The 25,481-nt window shown below is 39.2% G+C and overlaps 1 protein-coding gene and 1 long non-coding RNA gene across 8 annotated transcripts in view; both read right to left on the bottom strand.

Annotated features, from left to right (window-relative positions):
- csmd3b (CUB and Sushi multiple domains 3b) overlaps window positions 1-25,481 on the bottom strand; it is a 380,853-nt gene that overhangs the window by 187,191 nt on the left and 168,181 nt on the right. The gene's annotated exons all lie outside the window — the stretch shown is intronic.
- LOC120726908 lies at window positions 457-24,176 on the bottom strand. Its single transcript, XR_005694398.1, has 3 exons — window positions 24,012-24,176; window positions 7,312-7,316; window positions 457-467 (listed from the first exon to the last, which is right to left on the bottom strand). It is a non-coding gene; the product is annotated as an uncharacterized LOC120726908 (long non-coding RNA).

Raw genomic sequence — 25,481 nt, 5'->3', positions numbered from 1 at the left:
CTGCATCACTTTGATAGGCAGATCACTATCACCATCAGATTTGCGCACAGACACACACACACACACTCACACAGACTTCAATCACAGAAGACCCCGTGTGCTGTCAGCCTCTAAGGATTATGGGCCATCTACATCATCCTCTCTTTCCCTCTGTCTTCAGGCTGTATCCATCCATCCCTTCTGCTCTCTTATCTACATCCATCCACCCATCCATCAACCTCTTGCCCCCACCCTTGTACTGTAAAGTCGAATATATATTGCCACCCCTCTTTCTCTCTCACCACCCCTACTATACCTTTCATACCTAAGCTTACCTACTATAAATGACCGAATACACATGAAATATACAGGAAGACGTCCACATAAATGGGTTAGGGTTAGGTAGTTATGTATAAGTAATTAGCCTCTGCTCTGAAACATTACCACATGATCTTCATCACACAGCTGTACTCTGTGTGCCCTGTTGCCTAACTATACAGAGGACGCAATTTCACTCGCGGTCTCAATGTCACTTTCACAATTCAGTCATGCCAGAGCCCGTTAAGTGAATATGGATGTATAAGAATAAGACCTCACAGGCAATGCCATTGCGTCTGCCAAACTAAGGGAAACTTTGGCATTGTGAACAGAATTCAACTTAGCTTTTGGATAGAGTCCAGCATCATTGTGCATATAAGCTTTACAATGAAAATAACTACATAAATGCAACTTTAAACTCACACAATCTCATTTGGAAATAAAAAAAAATAAACATTCCAATGCAACCTATTTTTACTGAGGATCTACAAAATAAAATGCAATTTGCCCCCTCCTTTATTTTAAGCACAAAGTCTCACATTCAGTTTTCCACCTAAATCCATCACAAATTGCCGTTGCAAAGATAAAACAGTTTTATAATCTATACATAACTAAATTAGCTAAGGATGGGCTAAAAACAGTATTTTGAAAAGGTTGAGGCCAGGTGTCTGTAGAAGTGTGCAGGTGGCATTATTATAACCACCATTTGTGGTTTTGATGCAGTATCACATTTCCTCCCTCTCTTCATTACACCCTTAGCACCCTCAACAAACCATGTTTTGGATCAATCAGTAAACAGGACTATTGTTCATCTACTTAGAAAAGCCAGTGTGTCTCAGTCCACCTCAAATGACTGGCCTTGTCCCCCTCTCTCAGGTTAAGTGGTTTAGAGATCATTGCCCCTTTACTTACAGCCTTCTTTAGACAAAAGCTTTGCTGATTGCCATCCTGTATTACTTACTTAGCAAATCCTCTGTGAGAAAGTTGCTTTTTTATCTCCATTTATTGATTAAATAGATTGATTGTACTGCTTTAACTGCCCAATTTCGCTTGCCTGAATATGCTTGGGATACAACTGATCCAGTGATTCCGCTGACATATACCTCTTAAAATCCTTTCGTTTAGCAGACAGTCTATAATTAATGTAACATGTGACTTCTGACGTTTTAATTTCTCGTTCTAGTTTTTAAGTAATGTTCTGTGGAAACCTGGGGAACAGCCAAATTTAACAATGAACAATGGCTGCAAGCTGATTAACTTTATAATTCTCCAGTAGATCTAATCTATCTAAGTGCCATTTGAATATGTGCTTCAGTAGAAGTGATACAACTCAAGGGAATATGACTTCCAGTGTAAAAAAGGTTAACAATCACAGTGCCACATATTTGCTTATGTTTGATTTTCTGTGTTTACCTGTTGCAGGATCTTAACCATTTGTTCATTTCACATAACAGAGCTGATTATTTTTCAGGCTTACCTAAAACGGAGCAGATGTTCTATGTTTGCACTTTTTGTTTCATTCTTGTTTTCTTTTCTCTCGACAAGAAGTATGACCATCATTTCCCTTTGATGATGCTTCAGCATTGCAGCATGTGTAATAGGATACAGGATTATTCTTAAAGGGTAACCTTCAGTTCACTGAAGCACAAAGGAACTAGATATTAACCTTTAAAACTTCCAGGAACAATGCCTGTCTTAATGTACTCTTTGAGGAAATTATGTTTGCGCTGATTTGTAAGTTCATATGGAAAGTGATGCATAGAAAAAGAAGAGCGTTTGCACCATCTGGCCACATGTTATTTGGCAGCTATTCTGCAATGCAGCAAACATGTGGACTAAAGTCATTTTATTTTTGTCAAAGGCAAACCATCCTGTTTTTTTTTTCTTATTTAGAGAATTTATCCTGCTCACACCTAGAATCTACCATTGTGTCATAGAAACACCAGCTTTGCTTTTGAGACGGTCACTAAGATATTGAATCATTTCTTTACTTATGTTCTAGGAGAGGTTTTGGGGGATTTACATTTATCTTGCTTTAATTCTGTTTGATTCTGTATAAGTTGAAGCTTGCGACCACGAGGTGCAGGAGTTTCTTTAACCTCCTAAGACGGCATGCATTTTTAATTTCTCTTTGATATTTGGGCACATTGGGACCCGATGAATGTAAAAACAAAGAATCACCAGATTTTTATTTTTATCCGAAACATTCGTTTTAAATTTTGATAAAACAGAGGCAGTATAATGTCCTCGTAAGTGGATATCAGGCCCCTGTACAGCAAAATTTTGTATTTTGGTCTAGACAACCCAAAATGTGATGTCCACATATGTGCCAGGTCCTAGCACTCAGGTAAAATTATGTTTATGTCTACATTCAGCTTTGTATGACTCATAGCAAGCAGCTCTCTTTGTAACTTGGCTTTAGTAACTTCAAATTCAGTCCTTTGTATGTGTGGGTTCCACTACTCCTTTTTACACCCGCTTACGTCTGTCATATTTTTCTGTAACCCTTCAAAAACTTGTTGTAAACATATTGGTTGCTGTGCTCTTCTTGGCAGCATTACATTTTCGATGAATAGTTACAGCGATTAGGTCGCACACCCACCCACACGCAACTAGTAACCACACTGACCTTCAACTCCTCCCACCATCTGTCCACAAATCAGAGAACAGATGCTGTCTGCCTGTCAACTAACACCCTGACATTTAGACCAATTAGGGCAGAAGAGTGATAAAACGGTAAATCAACAGATTGAGACATAAAGAGAGACGGCACAGATTGATAGATAGATTGCTATCATAATTATCATTCTTACAGTCATCGTGTGACCCTGACTTACTGAATCATATTTGGAGTCCTGGTAACAAATAGCAAGTTAACTCATTATTTTGTGATTACCTCCTCCTGTAAATGTTACTCTTTGACCCCTGTTACTTACCCCACTTAGCTTCTACCTCAGATTGATGATATCGCATAACTTGGCTTTTGCTGAATATACGTGAGCATTTTTCACTCCAAGAACCAAGCAGATGAAGTTAAAATGATATTCCGACAAAATGACAATGATAAATGACAGCATCGCCTACATTTCAGTGTTTTACTGAGGAACGCTTCACGAGGACTTTTGGGGAGCTTAGAAGTCTGAATAAAAGCAAAATGCAAGGTCACAGAAGTTAAAGATTTGTTGAAGTAAATGACAACAGCGTGGGTGAACAAAAAGAGTGAGACTGGATGATACTTCACAGCAGAATTGAGATGGATGAATCTGTCTTATCCATTTTCTCATCCGGTAATTAAACAGAGTTTATAAATTATTAACTGTAATGACAAACTCCTAAAGTTTTGACGTATTCGGTATTACCACTCAATCATTCACATCCTATTTCTTTCGCTCTGTTATTTCCTATACTACTCAGAAATACTCCTATTTCTGAGTTTCTTTTATCTATTGTTTTTTTTTTAAACACAGTTAAACACACAGCCTAATTATGACTAAATGACTCATATGTATTGATGATTAGCAGTTTAACAGTCGTGCTGAAAATGTATGGTAAGGCTTTAGCGTCATGCTAAAAGGTACTCGCAAAACTTGTTAGTGTTGTTAACGCTGTCATTGAGTGTCGTTGTTCAGCTTTATATATGATACAGAGAGAGAGATTTGATGCAAGTTTCTTTGCACTGAGAAGGAGGACAATAATGCAAATGTGTACAGTACTTTAGCCAAAGTTGCATCAAAAACATTATAATTGGTGAAAACATATTATTGTGGGCTGAATCAAAGTAGAAACAAATGCAATCATTACAGCTTAATTAAATAATAATATCAGGAAGAGTTGCAGTTTGGCAATAAGCTGACTGGCATCACATTTAGAATTCACCCACTTGCATGAATGTGCTTGGATTCATACAAGATAACTTTATAGGTTACCCTTAAACTTTCAGTGGGTGAACAAAAATAGTCTCTAAGATAATGGATGGATTAGAGAGGACATATACAAGTATGAAACACATAAAACCATAAAATGAAATAAAAACGACAAACTATGAAAAGTGATGTGTCTTTCTAAAAAGACTTATTAGATTACTGTCACCAACTATAGTCACTGTAATAAGGTACTGTCACAAGGAATTTGATAGCAAAATGCCACATGTCTCTAGTGTTGACAGTCTCTCAAAAATGCTTATGAGACAAAACCTCAAATGGCCACTTCCAAATAGTTTCTGACAGTCTGTCTATAGTCTAAACAGGCTTTAACGAAAAGGTGACTGCAACATGTCCTTTCATAGATCTATCACATCCATAAAGGCTCAGCGGACTACCCTAAAGTTGATACTTAGCCCTATGTAATCAATACATACACTCATCATATGTAAGGACTACCAGTAAATCACATCAGTAATTCTCAATGTGTTTCTGACCTTTTTTGGTTCACTGCTAATGGATCTTACTCATTACAGAAATACTGACCTACCATGCAAAATGTAAGCTCTTTTTGTTTCTGTTCAATTATTATGACTAGTGAGAGCTATCCTTCACTCACCTGCCTTTTCAAACTCCCACTTGTTGAGCTTTTGAACCCATCCGGTCGTTAAGTGATGACGTGACGAATCCTACTTCCGGGCCTAAAGTAGTCTGCGTTTAATATGGCTTTTGTGTTGTTAACATGTTTAATGTTATGTATTTTCTTCTATTTGATCTCAAAAAGCTCCTAAAACAGTCAGTGATCACTGTTGACCTCCCTCGGCTTTTATTACCGCTAATCATTTATTTAAGCTCAGTTTTTAAAACCTTAGGATGTAACTACAGCCCAGCCCATGCAGCAGTATATGAATGACTAACCTCATATTGGGGATGGATTATCTCAGTGGTTCTCCTGGCTGAAGTTTGGTCCTTTTACAGCATCCTGCCATGCGATTACATTTGTTCCTGACCACCGAGAACACTCACGTTAACTTTTATCGAGTGGAAATAAGTTAGCTTGTTTATATTATGCTAACATAGCTGTGTCGCTAGCGGTCACGTAGCACATCATTATATACCAGCTAGCCAAACTTCAGTAACCCTACAAACGTCACTGCTGTTTAGTTTTCTGTCTTCATTTATGTTGGAAGTGATAACAGAGCTGTACGTTTTAATTTGTTTCCAAAACCCCACAGTCAGGACATGCTATATTGTATTTAGATGTAGACATGTAGACTTAACGACCGGATAGGCTGTGTTACACAGTATTATCATACTGTATTGTATTACAGCAACCAGTATATCTGATAAGAAGCCTCTTTGATTACAAGATTACTGTATATATGCAATCAGCAAGATGGATAGAAAAGGTGAAGTATAAACCGACTAATGAAAAAAAAAGATATAACCATAAATTTCCAGTTGGTGAGATTCTGAAAGACTGTAGTTGTGTGTGTGTGTGTGTGTGTTTGAAGAAACACAAGAAACATCAAGTGTTTCATCAAAAAGCAAAAGGAAAAGAAGAAACTAGAGAAAGGTCAAAGACTGATCAGAAGAGATAAAGATAGACAAAGATAGGAAGCAAAGACAAGAGGAGAGTGAAAAGTCTAGCATCTAAGCTTTGACATTTTCACTCAGTAAATATTTGACTGGTATAAATGGAATGAAATCCCTGTGGTTTGTCTGTGAACGTTTAGCTTTTACGTGCATTTATGTATTTATTTGGTTTCTTTTTAAACCAGGCTCATCAGGCTCTTTATTCAGTTTCAGGAACTCAGTTTATTTAACCAGAACCACTAGGAAGAAACTCAAATGGCAAATACACACATTATGATTTGATTTGATTTATATAAATTTATAATAATGTGATGAGTCGTTAACCCACGGTTTGGAGTTTTTGTTGTGGACTCATGATGTATTTTTTTTAATTTAAGGCACAATTTCTGTTCAAGTCCTATATTTAGTCCTCTTGGTATGATTGTATTTCTTATTGTTTCTAAGTCTGTTATCTTTGGTTGTAGTTCTTGGTAAGATGATGTTAATTCTCGTCAGTGTCCAGTCTATCTCAGTCTTGTCTGTGTTTTGTCCTATGTGTTAAATCAGTCTTGTCTCTGAGAAAGGCAGCCTAATCTATGTGTCAAGTATGTTAGTCCAAGTCAGTGTTAGTCAATTCCTGTTTTATTTTGGTGACCTCTTGTCGCCTGTGCTTTCCCCTACCTAATTATCTGTGATTAGCTTCAGCTAGGCAGCGCGGTGGCACAGTGGTTAGCACTGTTGTTGCACAGAAAGAAGGTCCTGAGTTCAATTCCACCATCAGGTCAGCAGGGTCTTTCTGTGTGGGGTCTGCATGTTCTCCCTGTGTTTGAGTGGGTTCTCCCCAGGTACTGACCGTCTGCAGGCTTTATTTAATGGAAAACTTCCTCAACAGTGTGAATGTGGGATTGAATGTGAGTGTGAATGGTTGTCTGTCCCTGTGTGTTAGCCCTGCGACAGACTGGCGTCCTGTCCAGGATGTACCCTGCCTCTTGCCCTATGACAGCTGGGATAGGCTCCAGCGCCCCCCGCGACCCTGAAAAAGGATAAGCGGAAGCGAATGGATGGATAGTTTCAGCTATCCTTGCACCTGTTCCCTTGCCCTGTATTGTGTCCTCCCTCTTAGCTTTGTCTCTTCTGTGAATAGTTACTGTTTTGGATTTTTTTTCTCTGGTCCAGCTTATCTTCGTATATTTGTTCGAGTTTAGCAATAGGGCATTTTTTTGAGTTGTACTCCTGGTCTTCTGAGTCCTGCACTGGGTCACACACTGCCTGACACACAGTTCACACTGACACAATACAGTGATTTGCAAATCTCAAAAAGCCATATTTTATTCAAAATAAAATACAGAAACTGAAAGTCAATTTCATGGCAAAAATGTTAGGACAGGGGCAACCAAAGGCTGGAAAAGTAAGTGGAAATAAAAAGAAACAGCTGGAGAAACATGTTATAACTAATTAGGTTGACTGGCAACAGGGCAGTGAAATGATTAGTAATACAATGAGCATCTTGGAGTGGCACGGTTTCTGATAAGATGGTCAGAGGTTCACCTATTTGAAAAAAACAAAGATTTCTGAAGATATCTACGGTATATAATTTGATCTAAATATTCTCCAATACTGAAGAAATCTCTGTGCACAATGGACAATGATGAAAATCAATATTGGTTGCTTGGGATCTTCAGGACCTTAGGCATCGGCGAATCAAAAACAGGCATGAATCTGTCATGGAAATCATTGCATGGGCTGAGGAACACTTACAGAAATCACTGTGGACACAATTCACCGTGCCATCCACAAATGAAAGTCAAAGCTCTAACATATAAAGAAAAAGCCATATAATAACATCACTAGGGTTCTCATGGCCAAAGCTCATTTAAAAGTGATTGAAGTGAAATGGAAAGCTCTTTTGTTGTGAGACGAAATAGAACTTGAAATTTGTTATTGAAAATATGGACAGCGGTCCTCCAGACAAAAGAGCTGAGGGATGATCCAGCATGTTCAAAAGCTTGGATCTTTGTTATTATGGAGGTGCATCAGTGTTTATAGAACTGGAAGCTTGCACATCTGAAAAGGCGCCATCAAAGCTGAACAGTGGAGACAAATGTTAAAGCAACATATGCTCCCGTCTTTTTGAGGGAAGGCCTTGCAAGAACCCACATATTGCATCTATTACAACAGCATAGCTTCAAAGTAGAAGAGTCTGGGTACCTGGCTCCCGTCCAGACCCTTCGCCAACTAAAAACATTTGGTGTATCGTGAAATGAAGAAGTTAGAAGCTTATATCAGACAAGAAGGGGGAAACATTCTTCTCCAAAAAGTCCAGAAGCTGGTCTTGAGTTTTTACATGATGAACATGATGAAGTCTTAATATGTCATGCATAATTCAGATTTTGTGGTTAGAAATTGTTATTGTTGATGTTACTGCCATTAAGTTCAAATGATACAATGCACTGATAAGGTGTTTTAAGGTGTTTTCAGGTGTTTCTGAGCACCGGCTCCCCACAGGGCTGTGTGCTGAGCCCCCTCCTGTATTCTCTCTACACCCACGACTGCAGTTCGACCCACAACAACACTCTCATCATCAAGTTTGCTGATGACACCACAGTAGTCGGACTCATCTCGAAGGGAGACGAGGCAGAGTACAGAGAGGAAGTCCTGAAGCTGGCAGCATGGTGTTCAGAAAACAACCTGGCACTGAACACTAAGAAAACCAAAGAGCTCATTGTTGACTTCAGGAGACACAGCACTGACTTGGCCCCCCTCTACATCAACGGGGAGTGTGTGGAGAGGGTCCACACTTTCCGGTTCCTTGGTGTCCTCATCTCTGCTGACATCTCCTGGACAGGAAACATCTCAGCGGTCATCAAGAAGGCCCAACAGCGGCTGCACTTCCTGAGAGTCCTCAGGAAGTACAAGCTGAACTCCAACCTGCTGCTGACCTTCTACCGCTCGTCCATTGAGAGCCTGCTAACCTACTGCATCACGGTATGGTACGGCAGCTGCACCAAAGCAGATAGAGTGAGGCTTCAGAGTGTGGTCAAGACAGCACAAAAGATCATCGGCTGCCCTCTCCCCTCCCTGATGGACATTTATTCCTCCCGCTGCCTCAGCAGAGCAGCAAACATTATCAAGGACAGCTCCCACCCTGGCTTCAACATGTTCAGCCTGCTTCCCTCAGGGAAGCGCTACAGGTGCATCAACACAAAAACCCACAGACTCAAAAACAGTTTCTTCCCCAAAGCGATAACCACCCTGAACTCACACATGCACGGATAACACAGCCCCCCACTTCCTCTATGGACCACCACTGTGCAATACCAATTCTATGTGCAATAACTCAACTGTATATACATAACGCTATTTATACCAATTCCATGTGCAATACTCAACTGTATATACATAACACTTATTACATTTATTACATATTACTTACGTCTTGTATATTGTACATTTTATATATATATATATATATATATATATATATATATATGTTTTTCCCTATGTTAATACTGTCCATATGTACATAGCGCTGCAGAACTGTACCCCCCCCACCCCCCACCCAGCATGTTTACACTGAGTAGGAGATGCTCTGTATCTCATTGTACAACTGTATAGTGACAATAAAGGCATTCTATTCTATTCTATTCTATTCTATTAAGTGTATATATGATAGAAATTGGTCACTTGAGCTCATTGGTAGGTGGTTGAAACAAGATGACATTGACATATCTGATACAGATACCTGTAGGAACTTCAAGGGGCCTAAAATGGACCTGAACCTCAACTCCTAATCGTGTAGGAGCAGTTGGCAGACAGACTGATTTTGTGTGTTACAGCAGGATGTATGTTTAAACACACTGAAACAGCTGTTGGAGTGATGTAAATAAAACAATTTAAGAAATATGAGGCCCTGATAAGAACAGAGTATGCCATAAGAGAGTTGGAGAGTTCTCTAATGGAGTTAGAGAGTAACAACATTCTCATCTATCCGCATCACCAGATAATGCAGAAGAAACAATAGAGCTTTTTCAGGACAGACAAATCTATATAGATGCATTAAGTTACATTTGAGATGTAGTATCTATCAAACAGCTGTCATGAAATTCTGATGAGTCTCGATAAAGGCGTGAGAGGCAGAGGGTGAGTGTGATAGCCAGATAGAGAGAGAGAGAGATGTTAGCTGAGGGAAAGACAGATCACACACATAACCATGATGATGACAGATTATTTAATGAAGAACTGACTGGCTGGAAGGAAAGAAAACCAATTAGAAGACACGACATGAGCACTGGGTGCAGGAGAAAGAGATGGAAAGAAAGAAAGATAGATGAATATTGGATAGAAGAGATGGATCAAGACAACGGTTGAGAACATTAGTGAGAACAATGGTGAGATAAGCAGAAAGATAGAGAGATATGAATACAGATAATGACCAAAGACAGAGGTAGAGATGTGCAGAAAGACAAAACTGTTAAGCAGACAGAGTCAGGAAAGGAGGAAAAATGATCGACACAGAGAATGATTTATAGGAATAAGAATTTTTGATTACATTACTGGGAGACATAGAGCGATTTGAGTGTTACTGTGTGTTAGTGATGGATGTGGGCAGGGAGCTCTTAAGGACTGAAAGATGAGGAAATGTCTTTCAAGGATAGAGCTTAAAGGAAACCTTAAAACTGGGGACATTCTTCCAGTGCTTACTTTGCTAAGAAGGAAGTTTTTGTCTGGGGAATAATGATATCACTTACCAAAAATAACTGACACAGCTGCAAAATTTGTGACAGAATGCGGCATTAGCATTCAAAAATGAAGAGGAGCATATATAATGGAAACCCAAGGATTAAGAGTGTGAAATTGTAGGTCTGCCTGCATTTGTGCATGTGTGTATCTGGTTGATACCCCATTTTGAAATCTTCCTCACTTGTGGTTTTGTCTCATTCTGTCTCTCTTCAATGTTTAATGGAAGGAGGGAGAACAAAGTGCTGGAAGCCTTCTTTCTACAGCTGCCTGAAGCACCTTGTTTTTCTGATTTCCCATGACTTTTCGCGGTTTTGTTTTTCCTCCCTGTTTTTGCCTCCTCTGACCATGAATTTTACCCCGAATCAGTGTAGTTTCTCACACGAATATTGCAAGTTTGCCTTTCTACTTTACAACCTTTTCTGCTCATTCCTCCTTTTGTTTCTGTCTCTATCATTTTTTTTCCCAACCGTTGATTACTAATCCACCCTCTTACAGGAACAATACCTTTCAAGCAGTTTAAATAACCAGTGATCAATACAGGAAGTGCATTTTGTTTGTGTGTGTGGGTGTGTGCACGCAAAACCCTGCATGGGCAAGTGCATCTGTGCTGTTAGTGGGTAGTGTGCATTCATGAGAGACTGTGTTATTGTGAATTATTTATGAGGCTAAAGTTCTCCTCTGGGAGAAACGCAATGCAACATGCTTCTAATATCTTATTCACAACATGTCTGTCTGTGTTTAAAACATGCATTGCCTCAGGAAGTTCACGTTTTCAACCCCTCCAGTAAAAGAGATAAAGAATACAGACACTTGATATATCCAGCATATAGCCCACTGCTACATATATGTGTCAGCATATGAACTCAGTCTATCATTTGCAGTGCTGCACATGCAATTTGAATAGCCTCTTAAGCCACTTCAGGTGCAATGCATGCATTAGTGCCATTCACTGCTAAATGTTAAGTACAGCTATTAATTCAATTTCAACAATATATGTGACATTCTATGTTATATAGGAAGAATCACTTGTCCGTATGTTTGGTTACTAGCGTAACCCCCGTTTTCTGAAAACACAGTGAAGAATCTAACTATGGAAGGTGCCTTCTATTGAGACGAATTACAGAAGTTCTACTACCACCACATCTGTTTAACACAGTTCAGTTCCTTCAAGGACACATGTTCCCTGACCCCCTTTATAATATCTCGCTCTCAGCTTCTCAGTAGCCGAGAATTATCCATTCATATGTAATATAAAAGAATCATGCGTCTGCTGTCTGTATCTATATCCACGTTGGTACTGGAGTTTATCTGGTCAGATAATGACCTAGTAAACATGATTAACAGCATTAAAAAATAACATCTATGAAATACCGAGAAACAGTTTACTGTGTGTATGGAGATGCAAACCATAAAGAAGAGCTATATATATTGTTGGCATTACAACAAAACATAGCAAAAGGTAAATGAATAAACAGAGACAGGTGGCAAGGCAATCCTGATGTAAGCATTCTTAACACTTTCCCTGCCAGAGTGCTGTTTTGAACTTACCACTGACTAATGAATCACTAGTTTTTTTTTTAAAGATCTACCAGAATATTTTTGTTTTGTTCAAAAGAAAGAGCAGAAAGATAGACCTTTAACACTATTGCATGATATGAAAGCACTGATTGCTGGAATATTTCATCATTGGTGGGGATAGTGTTAACCATGTGTGTCATCTAGCCTCGTCTGCGTAGCATTGTTTTATTTGTATGCGTGCAATTATTTGATCTGATGTCCTTTTTGTAAACATAGGCAGTCGCGAGCATTTGTGTGCATTAAATTGCATTTCTGTGAGCATGAGTGCGGCTGCAATTGTGACTTTGTTTTATAAACACACAGCTGTATTTGTATGGAAAATAATGTATGTGTATATGTGTGTGACAGAGGGCGTGTATCTCAGAGTCATGCATAGGTGAACAGCCTGATTGAGAATGAGCCAGTCATGCATGTTGACTACTGATACAAATACCCGAATGCAGTGTGCAGTTGTGTGTATATATCTAAGAGACATACAGCAGTAACTGCTTATATGCTCTTGTACAGGCACGTAAATGCGTGTTTTTGTGTAACAGCATGATTGTGCATATCTACCACATTTTTGTGAGTATAAACAGGACTGTGGAAAAGTTGCAGGCATTATGGTTGTTTAAATTCTTCTCCATCACAGAATACCAGTGGGAAGGCATCTGATTGGTCCAAAATACTGCATGCATATGTCTCCCAAACATACAATCAGAGCGCTATCTTTAGGGACAACAAGAACACAGAGTTTTGCAGCAGATGGTATGGCCCCCTTTGGAGCCACGATTTTGACATCATGGAGTCAATCTGGGATTTATGTACATAAAGTGACTGAAGCAACTGAAACACCCTGAGTCCAAGATCTAAGGCAAGATTGCCAAGATGCTTACAAACAAACAACCTGCCAAATCTCTTGAAAACTGTGCATAAATGCACCTAGGAGAATTGATTGTGTTTTACAATAAAATGGTAAAAGTTGAGAAATGCTGCCTTTGATGCTCTTTGCATGACATTAAGGTATAAATGAAATGGTCATTTTAATACTTTTGGTAACACCTGCACAGACCACATAGTAAGCAGATGCTGATGTGCCTGGTAGTTATCTTGAAGGTACATTAAATAAGGAAATATTGAATGTATAGTAAATGGACAGTCTTAATTACCACTGAAAGTGTTTTTTAGACTGCAAGCCACATTTACCCACACACAAAGATTCTCGAGAATGAATGTGCAGTGCAGTGTTTGGCCCAAAGACAGTTTGACACAGAGCCACAGCTCCCCATAGAAGCATATCCCTAGGTGTTATTTTTCTGTGTGATCTATATGCAGCACATTCATACCTAATTGGCAGAATAGGTCAACTGCCAATGAGCCTCCAGTAAGGCAGCACAAGACCACGTTTAAACCAACAGATGGAGCTTGATATCCTATGTTAGAAAAACTGCTTTTAGATGTAGATGACTTTGGATTATTTTTTTTAAACTTTTATCTACAATTGCTTTGATTCTGTCTAAATATTAAACAACCAGTGATGTTGCCTACTTGGGCTCACATTTGAGTTGCTGTTGGTCTTTTAACTTGGCACCTGACCCAGGAGGTGAGACGTAACAATATTATGTATAACTTTCAGATATATAATCTTTACTTCAGTGCTTCTTTTTATGGTAGGTTTTTACTGTTACACCCGACAAAACAGCCTCGTTGGTTTAGGTTTAGAACATTTGAGGGACGTAGTTATTTTAATTCATTGCCTGACTTCCCAATATTAAACCGATACAAACTTAAATGGAGGAACAATAACATATAAAAAGCAATCCTATTGGCGCATCCATCACCGGTGCTTAACATACATGAAGAGATCACAGAGGCAACCCCCCCCCCCCCCCCCCCCCCAAAAAAAAAAAACCCAAAAAAACACAACAATTTATTTATCATATAGCACTAAAGTTAGGGACTAAAATGCGCCTGAATGATCCGAAAGACCTTTTTTGGTTGTCCATAAGTTGTCCTGTTCGTGGTATTTTAACATATAGCCGAGACTACAGAAGAGATTGGGGTTGAGATTTTTAAAGTGACATATAATTTCAAATGTAACATTTCTATGTGCTCAGTAAATACCAGCAAACACACAAATTGTTTATGTCACAGTGTGTGTCAGCTAGCAAAATGTACAGCTGCTGTACTTCCCAGGGAGAGGAAAGAGTGTGAGAAAACTTCACTCACAGACAGCAGGAGATGTAAGAAAGACAGAGAAGGATAAACTGGAAACTTAAAGCTTACATATAATGTCCTCATTCATTTTAGAGAGTTTCTTTTTTGTAGTTTTTTGGAACAATAAACAATGTTATAGGTTATATAAAGAAAACATAGCAAACATCAAGTTAAATTTAAACTGATGATGCTGATTAGATTCACTCCCTGAATTCCACCTTTATACTAGTTTTATGCTGTCTAGCTGTTGGAAATCATCCATGACAGCTCATCTGACATCAGCTTATATCTCGATGAACTTTCTTTCTCCCTACACAGTACCGCTACAACCAATCTCAGGGCTCCTACACTACCATACCCCACTTCAACCCCTTATTACACCCATTTTTCTACTTATTCATGGAGGTATAGTCACCCATCTACAATGTAGACAACAGCTAATACAGCTGTTTTTCTGCTTTTGTTTTTCATTCCCTTTGTTTTTCCTCTGCGTGTGTTTTGCAAAACAGACGTTCGAGCTGAGTACACTGATAAAGTTAGAATTTAGGTTGAAATGAAGCTTGCATTCCCATTTATTTATGTTATTTTATTGTTATTTTAATGGGGCTACTATGGCTGAATGTCATCCAAAGACTTTTGTATTCTTAGTACATTCTTTTAAAGAAGTTGCATCAACAGGTCAACTTAATCAGAGGATATCTGTACTTCTGCTTAAAAGAAGAATGCATGTTCTTTAGCCTTCTCTGTCTGACCCTGAGGAAACAGAACTTGTTAACATACACAAAGAGCTTTATTATAGAAAAGTGAAACAATGTTAAAAGCAATTAAACTGCCCACTGCAGCTGTTGTCTATGCTTCTTATTCATGCTTTTTTGTTCGCTGACATTTTCCCCTCCGCTCCTCAGTGAACCGGGGATCTTCCTGCTCTTTTTGACCGACAAATGGAGTCATAATAATAACTTTTTGAGGGCAGCACAGAAGTGCTTCCGTAGCTCCTGCAGTGGTTGAGTTCCCATTATCGCTCTCTCTGCAGAGCGACAATGAAGCGAGAAAATGAACACAAATTTGGGATAATAAGTACGGCTTTATGAGCCAAACTTTCCCCAGGTTTCTCATGCCACGGTGAATCCTGCTAAGTCTGTGGTGACACAGACACATTTTACATGCAGTTACTCACATAACCACAAGAGGTCATGTACTAGTACTAGTAGATAATTCACATGTGTAGCTGGGAATAAAGAGTGCTTTTGGAGCAAAACATAATGAAACAACATCATTCACCTCACAATATATATAATTTGTAGGTTTTTGTGATATTCTACAAATGCACACTGTGTACCCATAACTAAAAAAAAAAAAAGAACCTCACTCATACTTTAAATAATCTGAAAGAGAAGGAACAATGGTTCTGTTTTTAGTAAGCATAAGCACAGCCCTGAAAAGTGCTTGTAAGTTTTTTTTGGTGGGGGGGGGACACATTCCAACACATCTCATGCCTCTGAACCCACCAGGGGTCGGATCTTTTTCTATGCTTTCACTGTAAAACTAAAAACTTTGTGACAGAACTTCTGCAGATGAAGGTTTTAAAAATTCAGCACTGCAGGTGCAGGATAGTTAAAGTTGTATAATTCAATAGTACAAACTCTTTCATCTTTATCAGAGGATGTGAACTGTTTTTAACACCGACTCGCCCATCTCCCTGTCAGCCTGTGTTATCTCTCTATCTATCTATCTCTAGCTTCATCCAGCCCAAAAAACCCTATTCCCATTTATTGTGTAATCCTTGAGAAAGCTGTGATTGTAAATGTTTACAGCGTATGTGTTACACCAGCTACAAGGAGCAAACTCTGCCAGTTAAGTTATTTCTGGTTACCATAGCGCCTGTTCTCTATCTTTCTGTCAGCTACAGCATCTCTTCATGCAAAAACTATATTATGCATGCAGATAGACCGCCTAAACAGTGGTCTCCGTGGTAACCCAAAACACATCCATCATCATCACCATGACAACCACGGATAGAACTGTCAGTCAGCACCGCACTGTCCCAAGGGGAGCTGGGATAAGCCTACGCACCCACATCTGCACAGACAAATACAGGTGAACAAACACACCTGCAGACATGCACGCGCAGACAAATGCCCCCGGAATGACGCACATATACACATAGGATCTATGTTGTCTGGGTATTTACCATCACACTCGATGAGCTGTGAGATTATACACAACTTTGTGCACACGCTCACACATTGTCACACACACAGATAATAAATCTGGGCATGGGCAGATCCATCATAAACTGACATAAAGCAGGCTGGTGTACAAGGGCCTTTTACCACCAGATGTCCCCTGAGCAGATGGCTTAAAAAACAAAGACAGGGACATACTCACAGTCAAAGAGCATGCACGTTATATTAAACCTAACATTCTTCTAACTTTCTAAGCTGAGTGCGTGATTATTTAGCTGGTTCCACATCAAGTACATTTGGAAAGTATTTACAGCACTTCAATTATTCCACGTTTTGCCATCTTCCAGTCTTATTCCAAAATGTGTTGATTTTTCACCCCAAAAATATACACACAGTACTAAAAAAAAAAAGTTTGTGTGAAATTGTCACCAATTTCATAAAGTTAAAACAAAAATATGACATGACAAACAAAGTTTTCTGCCAATACCATCCCTCCAGTGAAGCACGGTAGTGGCAGCATCATGATGTGGGGATGTTCTTCAGAGATAAGTCAGAATCAAGGATAAGATGAATGAAGCAATGCTTCAACAAATTATCACGGCAAGGCTTTGAATATTTACAGTAGGTATACATTATATATATATATATTAAATTTAATACATTTGCGAGAATTTCGAGCAAACATTCTGTCATTAGGGATGGTATTCAAGAACTGGTTCTTTTAGAAAACTGTGGTTCCCAGTGGTCCAATTCCGTGGAATTGTTAGTCTGCCTGCCTATTGATACTGCTTAGCGGTTGTTGCACTCACGCTACAATTGGCTCATAAGAGGAGGAAAATAGTGACGCAGTCTCGAGCATGAATAAGGACACTGATTTTTAATTGCACAAAAGGACAACCTAAATGGTGGAATTACGCTGGCTCTTTGCAAACATCTGCAAAGACAGCACGCTAACGCTAAGCTAGCCAAGAATCCAGAGTCAAAGCTGAGACAATGCTGACCTCAGCAATCAGACCCTTAACTTAACAAGCAGATGAGCTCTCAGGGCACAGCTTTCCTTTCTACATGTTCACATTTCTAAAGCAGAATCACTGTGGCTGTTGCTTTTTTGTGCTGGTTTTCATCTTTGCTGTGTGTGGTCAGCTTTCTATTTTACTAAGAGAAAGATCTTAGAGATGCGTGTCCTCATCAGGGATTTGTATCAGTGTGTGGGTTTGTAGCCTGTTATTATTGTTGTAATGGTGATTATGACACAGTGTGTTTCTACTGTTTTACAAAGTAACATGACAATAATATAACAAGTAGTATAGCAAATTACTTTTCCCGGAAGGAATTTAGTAACATACTGCATTACTTTTAAGAAAGGTGTTCTGCATCATATGTGCAATAATGAGCTCGTTGAGTAACGACTCCAACACTGATTGCAACAAAGAGGGGAAATGCCTTAACAAACATACACAAACATTTGACCCGCAGCATGCAATTAATTTGCATGAATAGAATTTCTTTATTGCTGCTTAGCAACGGTGGTTACTCAATGAAAATCGATAAGAGAATCAACAAGGAATCTTAATCACTAAATTCTTATCAATTCCTCATCCCTATCGGTCATCAAAAGTTGAGATAAAAAAAAAGTGGAACAAGTGAATGCATTCTAAATGCACTGTAGTACTTAGACTATACAATATGAACTCATAACCCTAATTTGTGAATGATGCTCCAAATAAAATGCAGACAGAAGCAAAACTTTTTCTAACTTCTTGACACTCATTTTCTCTTTTTCCCACTCCCTCCATGTTTCTCACAGAGATGTCCTGACCATAACCTTTACCCCCCTTTGTCTCTCTTCTGCTTACTCTATCTGTCAGCATCTCCCTCTCCCTCTTTCTTTCTCACCAACCGCCCTTCCCTCTCAGATTAAACTGTCTATCCCGCTGTCCCCCTTGAAATCCCCTGTTACACATCACCTCAGGCTGTGTGCGTGCATGTGTGTGCGCGCATAAGCCAGATATGCTAGCTGAGCATTAACCTGTCAAAGTATCTAGAGACAGAAGGAGAAAAAAAAGGCAACAAAGAAAAAGATGGGGAGGGTAGTGACGGAGAGAAGGGGGAAGGGGAAAGAAGTGGGAATTTGGTCAGCAGATCCAGAACTTTACATGTTGCTTGATAGTGAAGGTCTGTATTCTGTCTCACACACAAACTACTAAACATACACAAAAGGGCTTGGTTGTCTACAATGCAGACCTCCATGTAGTTTGAAAATAAATACTTCCTACAATTATTATAATTAAGTAATGCACCAGGACAACAAGTTGTCCAGGATATTAGGCAACTTTTTCCCCCTGGAAAATTAAGCTTAGTTAAACCTTTCAATTTCTCTAGGCTTGTACCAATTCATAATTACTGAGAATGAGTTAATGGCATCTTTCACTGTCATACAATAGCAGAAATGAGAGAAAATATGAAAAGCCAAGAAATACGGCTACCATGTGTCAGTGTCTTAAAAAACGATTCTGATCACTTTCAAAGCCTGAGAGGAGAAAATGTGAATGTGACGAATAGATTTTTGTATCACTGTTTTTCATGTTTTCAGGTTTTACTGACATGCTTTCTCTCCCTTTCCGTCTTCCTTGGGTCAATTAAAATTATCAGGGAAACTTTACCTACAGTAAAAGACTAGAGCCTCTTCTACCCGCTCTTGTCTCACGGTTAGGGTCATCGTAGATTCATATCAATGTTATACTACAAAAAGACCACTAATATATAAAAATATGTAGGCAGAATTTGCCATATTTCATTAAATGTCCTTTTTATAAAAAAAAAAAATATTGAATGGCTCCAGCAAATCTCTCCCTTCGTGACAATAAAATCTCTGAAAATGCCAGTATAAACAGCAGCTTTTTTGTGTCACTGTGACAACCGTGCTTATTGTCCTATTGTCCGTGCAAAGAGACTGTTTCGCTTGTCACAGCAGCCATGAGTATGTTATGTATCTTACAAAGCAGCCATGACTAATCTTAATTCTCTTTAACCATCACTGAAGTATATACACACAGGTTCATCCATAACCTAACACACATTTACTATCGATCAGAAATACTGCGACTCTGGAGGACCTCGGATGTCAGACCCTCTGGCTTGAGTTTTTCTGAGAGTTTTTGTTCTTTGAGGTTTTGAGAAGCAGTTTATGTTCGAGTTTGGTATTACTTATAGTTTTCTGTTAATAGTGTTATTTTTTATTTCCTTGTGTCTATGAGTTTTGTTATTGTCAAACTATTTCTATTGGCTTTAATCTTTTTCTTATTTGTGCCTTTGGATTCAGCTGTGTTGGCTTCCCCACTTGTTTCCCTTTCCCTTGGTACCTCATGGATTTAAACCCTCAGCTAATCTCTGTTTGTTGTAATGTCATACTGTTTCTCTGTTTCCTTTTGTAACTGGTTTCCCTGGTTGCCCCTAGCATTTTCCTAGTTTAAATTTCAGTTTTGTTTATTTTACTTGGACGTCCTGGGCCTGCATTTGGGTCGACACATCCACACACTCCAAAAATGTCAGCTCCCATTATTTGCGCTGCTTTAAACCAAAAAGACTAAACACAGACTACTTTTTCATGAAACAATTCTACAAATACCCTGATTACAGGACAAACTCACACCGCAGAACCCTATAACGAAGCAAATTCGTTCAAATATCAATAACCATGTATGTTGGTCCATCGCAGCCAGTTGCAACACTGCAACAGCTGTGAAAAATTCAAGCACAGGTACTGTTGGTGTGCTAAGATGTGGAAAATCATGTGGATGATAACAAGCTCCAGACTCTAAGGCCTGTGTGGTGAGGGCTACATTAGTAGACCAGTAGGTTTCAGAGATCAGAACTTCTAACAGGGTGGGCTTCCTTGCTTTCTTTCTTGCATCCTGCTGAGATGATATTGCTTAACATATGACAGGTAAATCATTGTGTCTAATCTGATACCACTTTCACAAAATCACTAAGAACCCCAGGAGAACCCTTGCTTAAAAGTTTATGATAGCTTTTTGTCCTGTTGAGATTGCTAAACTGAAATGCTGATGTTGGTAAGGAGTGTTTTTGTGTTGTTTTTTCTTTAAAGAGAACTATGGTAATGATAAGGTTGTTGGAAAGTCAACCAGTACTGGGTTGAAAACAAGAAGAGAAACCTGCTGTCCTGAAAATCTATGTCACTGTTTGCCACAAGCCTTCACACACATGGCACATGCAGACGCACACATCCACACACTCACACTTAGACAATGTGAAGTTCCTGAATCGTTTAGTGGCTAAATGAGCCCCTGCTGACTACAGCACTGTGTTTGTGTGTCTGCTTCTGTGTGTGTGTCTCTTGCACCTTGGCTGAATGAACATGCATATGCGTGTTTGGTTGCTTGTAGTGTGCAGTATCTGTTATAGTGTCAGCAGACTTACAGGGGAAAAGCCATCATGATAAATATATATTTTAAACCAATCACATTAGAGTTATTGGAGTAAACTGACATAAACGTTCTGCTGGCTGCATAAACATGTAAAAGGTGGCCATAGTTACTGATACATCATCCCCTGGTTTCTAAATTATTTTTAAAGCCTCAAAATTAGTGTATTTGCAGTCCTACTTAGTTTCCAAAACATAATATGGAGGAGATTTGCAAAGTAGACCTTTTAAAATTAAAAAACAAAAAACAAAAAAAACAATCCACATGACTTCCAGAGGTCAAGAGAGAAAACCATTTTTCCAAAGACTTGTACAGTCGACCACCAGTATTCATGAGGGTTAGGGACCACACCCGCCTGTAAATAGCTGAAATCCACAAATACTTGAGACCCCCTCTAAAAATGTCCATAACTGCCTATTTTAATAGTTGAAACACCAAATATACATTAAATTATCATCCTAAACCACTTTAATATCATTTCAAAGTCATCATACAACAGGTGTCTCTTGAAGGTTTCAGGATTTTTTGCGGACACTTCCTTGTCTTTCAATGCAATTTTCCCCATTTAATCATAAAAAATGCATTTAGTCATAAAAATAAAATGAAAATAATTAGCAAATATTTTAGATGTGCTCTACGAAAAAACTGGTTCCACAGAAAAATCCACGAATAGGGGAATCTGCAAATACTGAACCACGAAGAGCTATCGCCATCTGGTGGCCTTCAGATGAAAAAACAGGTTTACGCCACTTCAACACTGGCTTGATTTTTCTGACCTGGAAGGTTTGTCCATCTTTTATACTGTCTGTAGTTGGCTGCTAAATATTAGCTATGAATATATCTGGGATTATAAACAAAACAAGCAAATGAAACTGTCTTTAATTTGAAAAGAAATGTTAGCAATCGCATGTTGCGTAACCCTTTTAGCCAATAAAGAGATAAATTCTGTAGCACCCTAACCCACACCCTAACCAAAACTGTTAAATCAAAGCTGTCTGGAGGTCTGGAGCAAAAGTGCTTTCAAAGTTGCAAATTCATTATTCCTTACTTGCTAAAACACTGATTGTTGTTGCTAACCATTCTTACATTCTTACCAAAAAGTAATATAATGGTAAACCAGTGTTACTAGTACATGTCCATTTTACTGTGCTGTTTGAAAAATCTAAAAAAAAGTTTATATACTAAAGACAAGTCATTTTTGACCTCTTGATTGCTAGTTGGTTGAATTATGTGATGCATAATTCATGACAGTATGCTTTTAAAAAGTGTTGCAGGTACTTAAATGCTAAAAACAGGCAATTTTAACAGACCAAAGGTGTTTGGTAAATGTTTGCTAGGCAACACTATGATCCTACATGGATCTCACATATACCCATTGGCCAAGTTTGGTTGCTCAACTTCTGATATTTCATGTACAGGGAGTGCAGAATTATTAGGCAAATGAGTATTTTGTCCACATCATCCTCTTCATGCATGTTGTCGTACTCCAAGCTGTATAGGCTCGAAAGCCTACTACCAATTAAGCATATTAGGTGATGTGCATCTCTGTAATGAGAAGGGGTGTGGTCTAATGACATCAACACCCTATATCAGGTGTGCATAATTATTAGGCAACGTCCTTTCCTTTGGCAAAATGGGTCAAAAGAAAGACTTGACAGGCTCAGAAAAGTCAAAAATAGTGAGATATCTTGCAGAGGGATGCAGCAGTCTCAAAATTGCAAAGCTTCTAAAGCATGATCATCGAACAATCAAGCGTTTCATTCAAAATAGTCAACAGGGTCACAAGAAGCGTGTGGAAAAACCAAGGCGCCAAATAACTGCCCATGAACTGAGAAAAGTCAAGCGTGCAGCTGCCAAGATGCCACTTGCCACCAGTTTGGCCATATTTCAGAGCTGCAACATCACTGGAGTGCCCAAAAGCACAAGGTGTGCAATACTCAGAGACATGGCCAAGGTAAGAAAGGCTGAAAGACGACCACCACTCAACAAGACACACAAGCTGAAACATCAAGACTGGGCCAAGAAATATCTCAAGACTGATTTTTCTAAGGTTTTATGGACTGATGAAATGAGAGTGAGTCTTGATGGGCCAGATGGATGGGCCCGTGGCTGGATTGGTAAAGGGCAGAGAGCTCCAGTCCGACTCAGACGCCAGCAAGGTGGAGGTGGAGTACTGGTTTGGGCTGGTATCATCAAAGATGAGCTTGTGGGGTCTTTTCGGGTTGAGGATGGAGTCAAGCTCAACTCCCAGTCCTACTGCCAGTTTCTGGAAGACACCTTCTTCAAGCAGTGGTACAGGAAGAAGTCTGCATCCTTCAAGAAAAACATGATTTTCATGCAGGACAATGCTCCATCACACGCGTCCAAGTACTCCACAGCGTGGCTGGCAAGAAAGGGTATAAAAGAAGAAAAACTAATGACATGGCCTCCTTGTTCACCTGATCTGAACCCCATTGAGAACCTGTGGTCCATCATCAAATGTGAGATTTACAAGGAGGGAAAACAGTACACCTCTCTGAACAGTGTCTGGGAGGCTGTGGTTGCTGCTGCACGCAATGTTGATGGTGAACAGATCAAAACACTGACAGAATCCATGGATGGCAGGCTTTTGAGTGTCCTTGCAAAGAAAGGTGGCTATATTGGTCGCTGATTTGTTTTGTTTTTGTTTTTGAATGTCAGAAATGTATATTTGTGAATGTGGAGATGTTATATTGGTTTCACTGGTAAAAATAAATAATTGAAATGGGTATATATTTGTTTTTTGTTAAGTTGCCTAATAATTATGCACAGTAATAGTCACCTGCACACACAGATATCCCCCTAAAATAGCTAAAACTAAAAACAAACTAAAAACTACTTCCAAAAACATTCAGCTTTGATATTAATGAGTTTTTTGGGTTCATTGAGAACATGGTTGTTGTTCAATAATAAAAATATTCCTCAAAAATACAACTTGCCTAATAATTCTGCACTCCCTGTATTAGAGCAGTGGTTCCCAAACTTTTTTTACTGGGCCCCCCTTTGTTTTACAAGAAAAATGTTCGCCCCCCCCCCCTTCCCGCGCGTGCACGCACACCTTACACCTCAAACATTTAGCAAACAATTAAGCAAATACAAGTAATCTACAATAAATTACAGATAGTAATAAAGTAAACTACTAACTCTTTTACACTACATCCGCACCTACACGGGTATTTTTGAAAACGCAGCTGTTTCGTCCACACGTAAACGGCGTTTCAAATCACAGAAAATTGTGATTTTTTAAAACTCCTTTTCTGTGTTTTCCTGTGGACGAGGAATACAGAGTTCCTCACGCAATGTCAAAGGTATGTGCCTTTTTTCACGTCACGCTGTGTGCACGTTATTGTTTACATGAGATGAATTGCAAAATGGCAGATAGAGACAAAACACTGTTAATCTGACTATCTGCAGGTTTTACACGCTTACATATACACACGCAGTTACTGTCCCTCCATTTATAAAGGCAGAGGCGTCACGGTGTGATTATTTTACATGTAGTTGTTTTTTTCCTGTGTAATAATATTCAACATTGCTATCAACACATTTTTCAAAAAATGCCTCTCTGTGCAAAATGGGTTTAAAAACATAAACAGCTGTGGGAACAAACTGTGGCAGGATCAGCCTGATATTATTTGTATCCCGCTGTAACTTTACTGTATAAAGAGCTAACATCTCCAACATGTCAGGAGTAGTTAGTCATTACAAGAAGTTTTTGTGAACTAAAAATCAAGAATGTGGGATACTGTTTGTCAGTGATTTAAACAGCCCAGTGCTGCTCCCGACACAGGGAAAACCAATTCTGCAGGGGAGACCTACCTTGGCACTTGTGCAGGTGAAGCCAAAGGGAAGATATGCTTCACCATATTTTCTAGTCTTTGGCTTAGAATGAAGTTGGTTTGGAAACATATTCAGCGATGCTTCATCTCATGCTTTGCGTTTCTGTGGCCGCCCTGTGCTAGCAGTGTCCAAGCGTTTTGTTCCCCCCCTTCATACGGCGCCCCCCCTGCAATGGCTCTGCGCCCCCCCTAGGGGGCGGGCCCCACGCTTTGGGAAGGTCTGTATTAGAGTAAGATACTGTTGCACTGGATGGCATAATTGTTTTTGCTGAGATTTCAGGCCATGTGCACTGGAGTCTGGCATTACTTTTACACTTTGGCTTCTGTTCATTATTAGCGCAAGTGGGAAATCTGGAAGAAAAGCATGACAGGACTTTATCGTATTACATTTAAATCATTAGTGAATAATTGCTGTGACTGGTGCACAGACTTTTTAATGTAATTTTTGGGCTTTTATAGCCTCTCCTGCGATAATATAGTGGAGAGAACACAGGAAAGCTCAGAGAAAGACCAGAGGGAAGACACGCAGTGAAGGGCTTTAGGGCAGATTCAAATCCAGGCCTCTGCATTATCCTTACACCATTTAGGTCACCTTCTCAATCCAGTGAGCTAAACTGGCACCCGCATATTTCTTTTGTTGAGAAGAAAATGTGAAGGCATATTTGATCATGCATAAATTATGTTTCT

Source organism: Simochromis diagramma, unplaced genomic scaffold (genome assembly GCF_900408965.1).
Source record: "Simochromis diagramma unplaced genomic scaffold, fSimDia1.1 OVJJ01000753.1, whole genome shotgun sequence".
In the NCBI taxonomy this organism is placed as follows: Eukaryota; Metazoa; Chordata; class Actinopteri; order Cichliformes; family Cichlidae; genus Simochromis; species Simochromis diagramma.
Note: the sequence above shows the minus strand (reverse complement) of the source record. Positions and strands in the feature narration are given on the sequence as shown.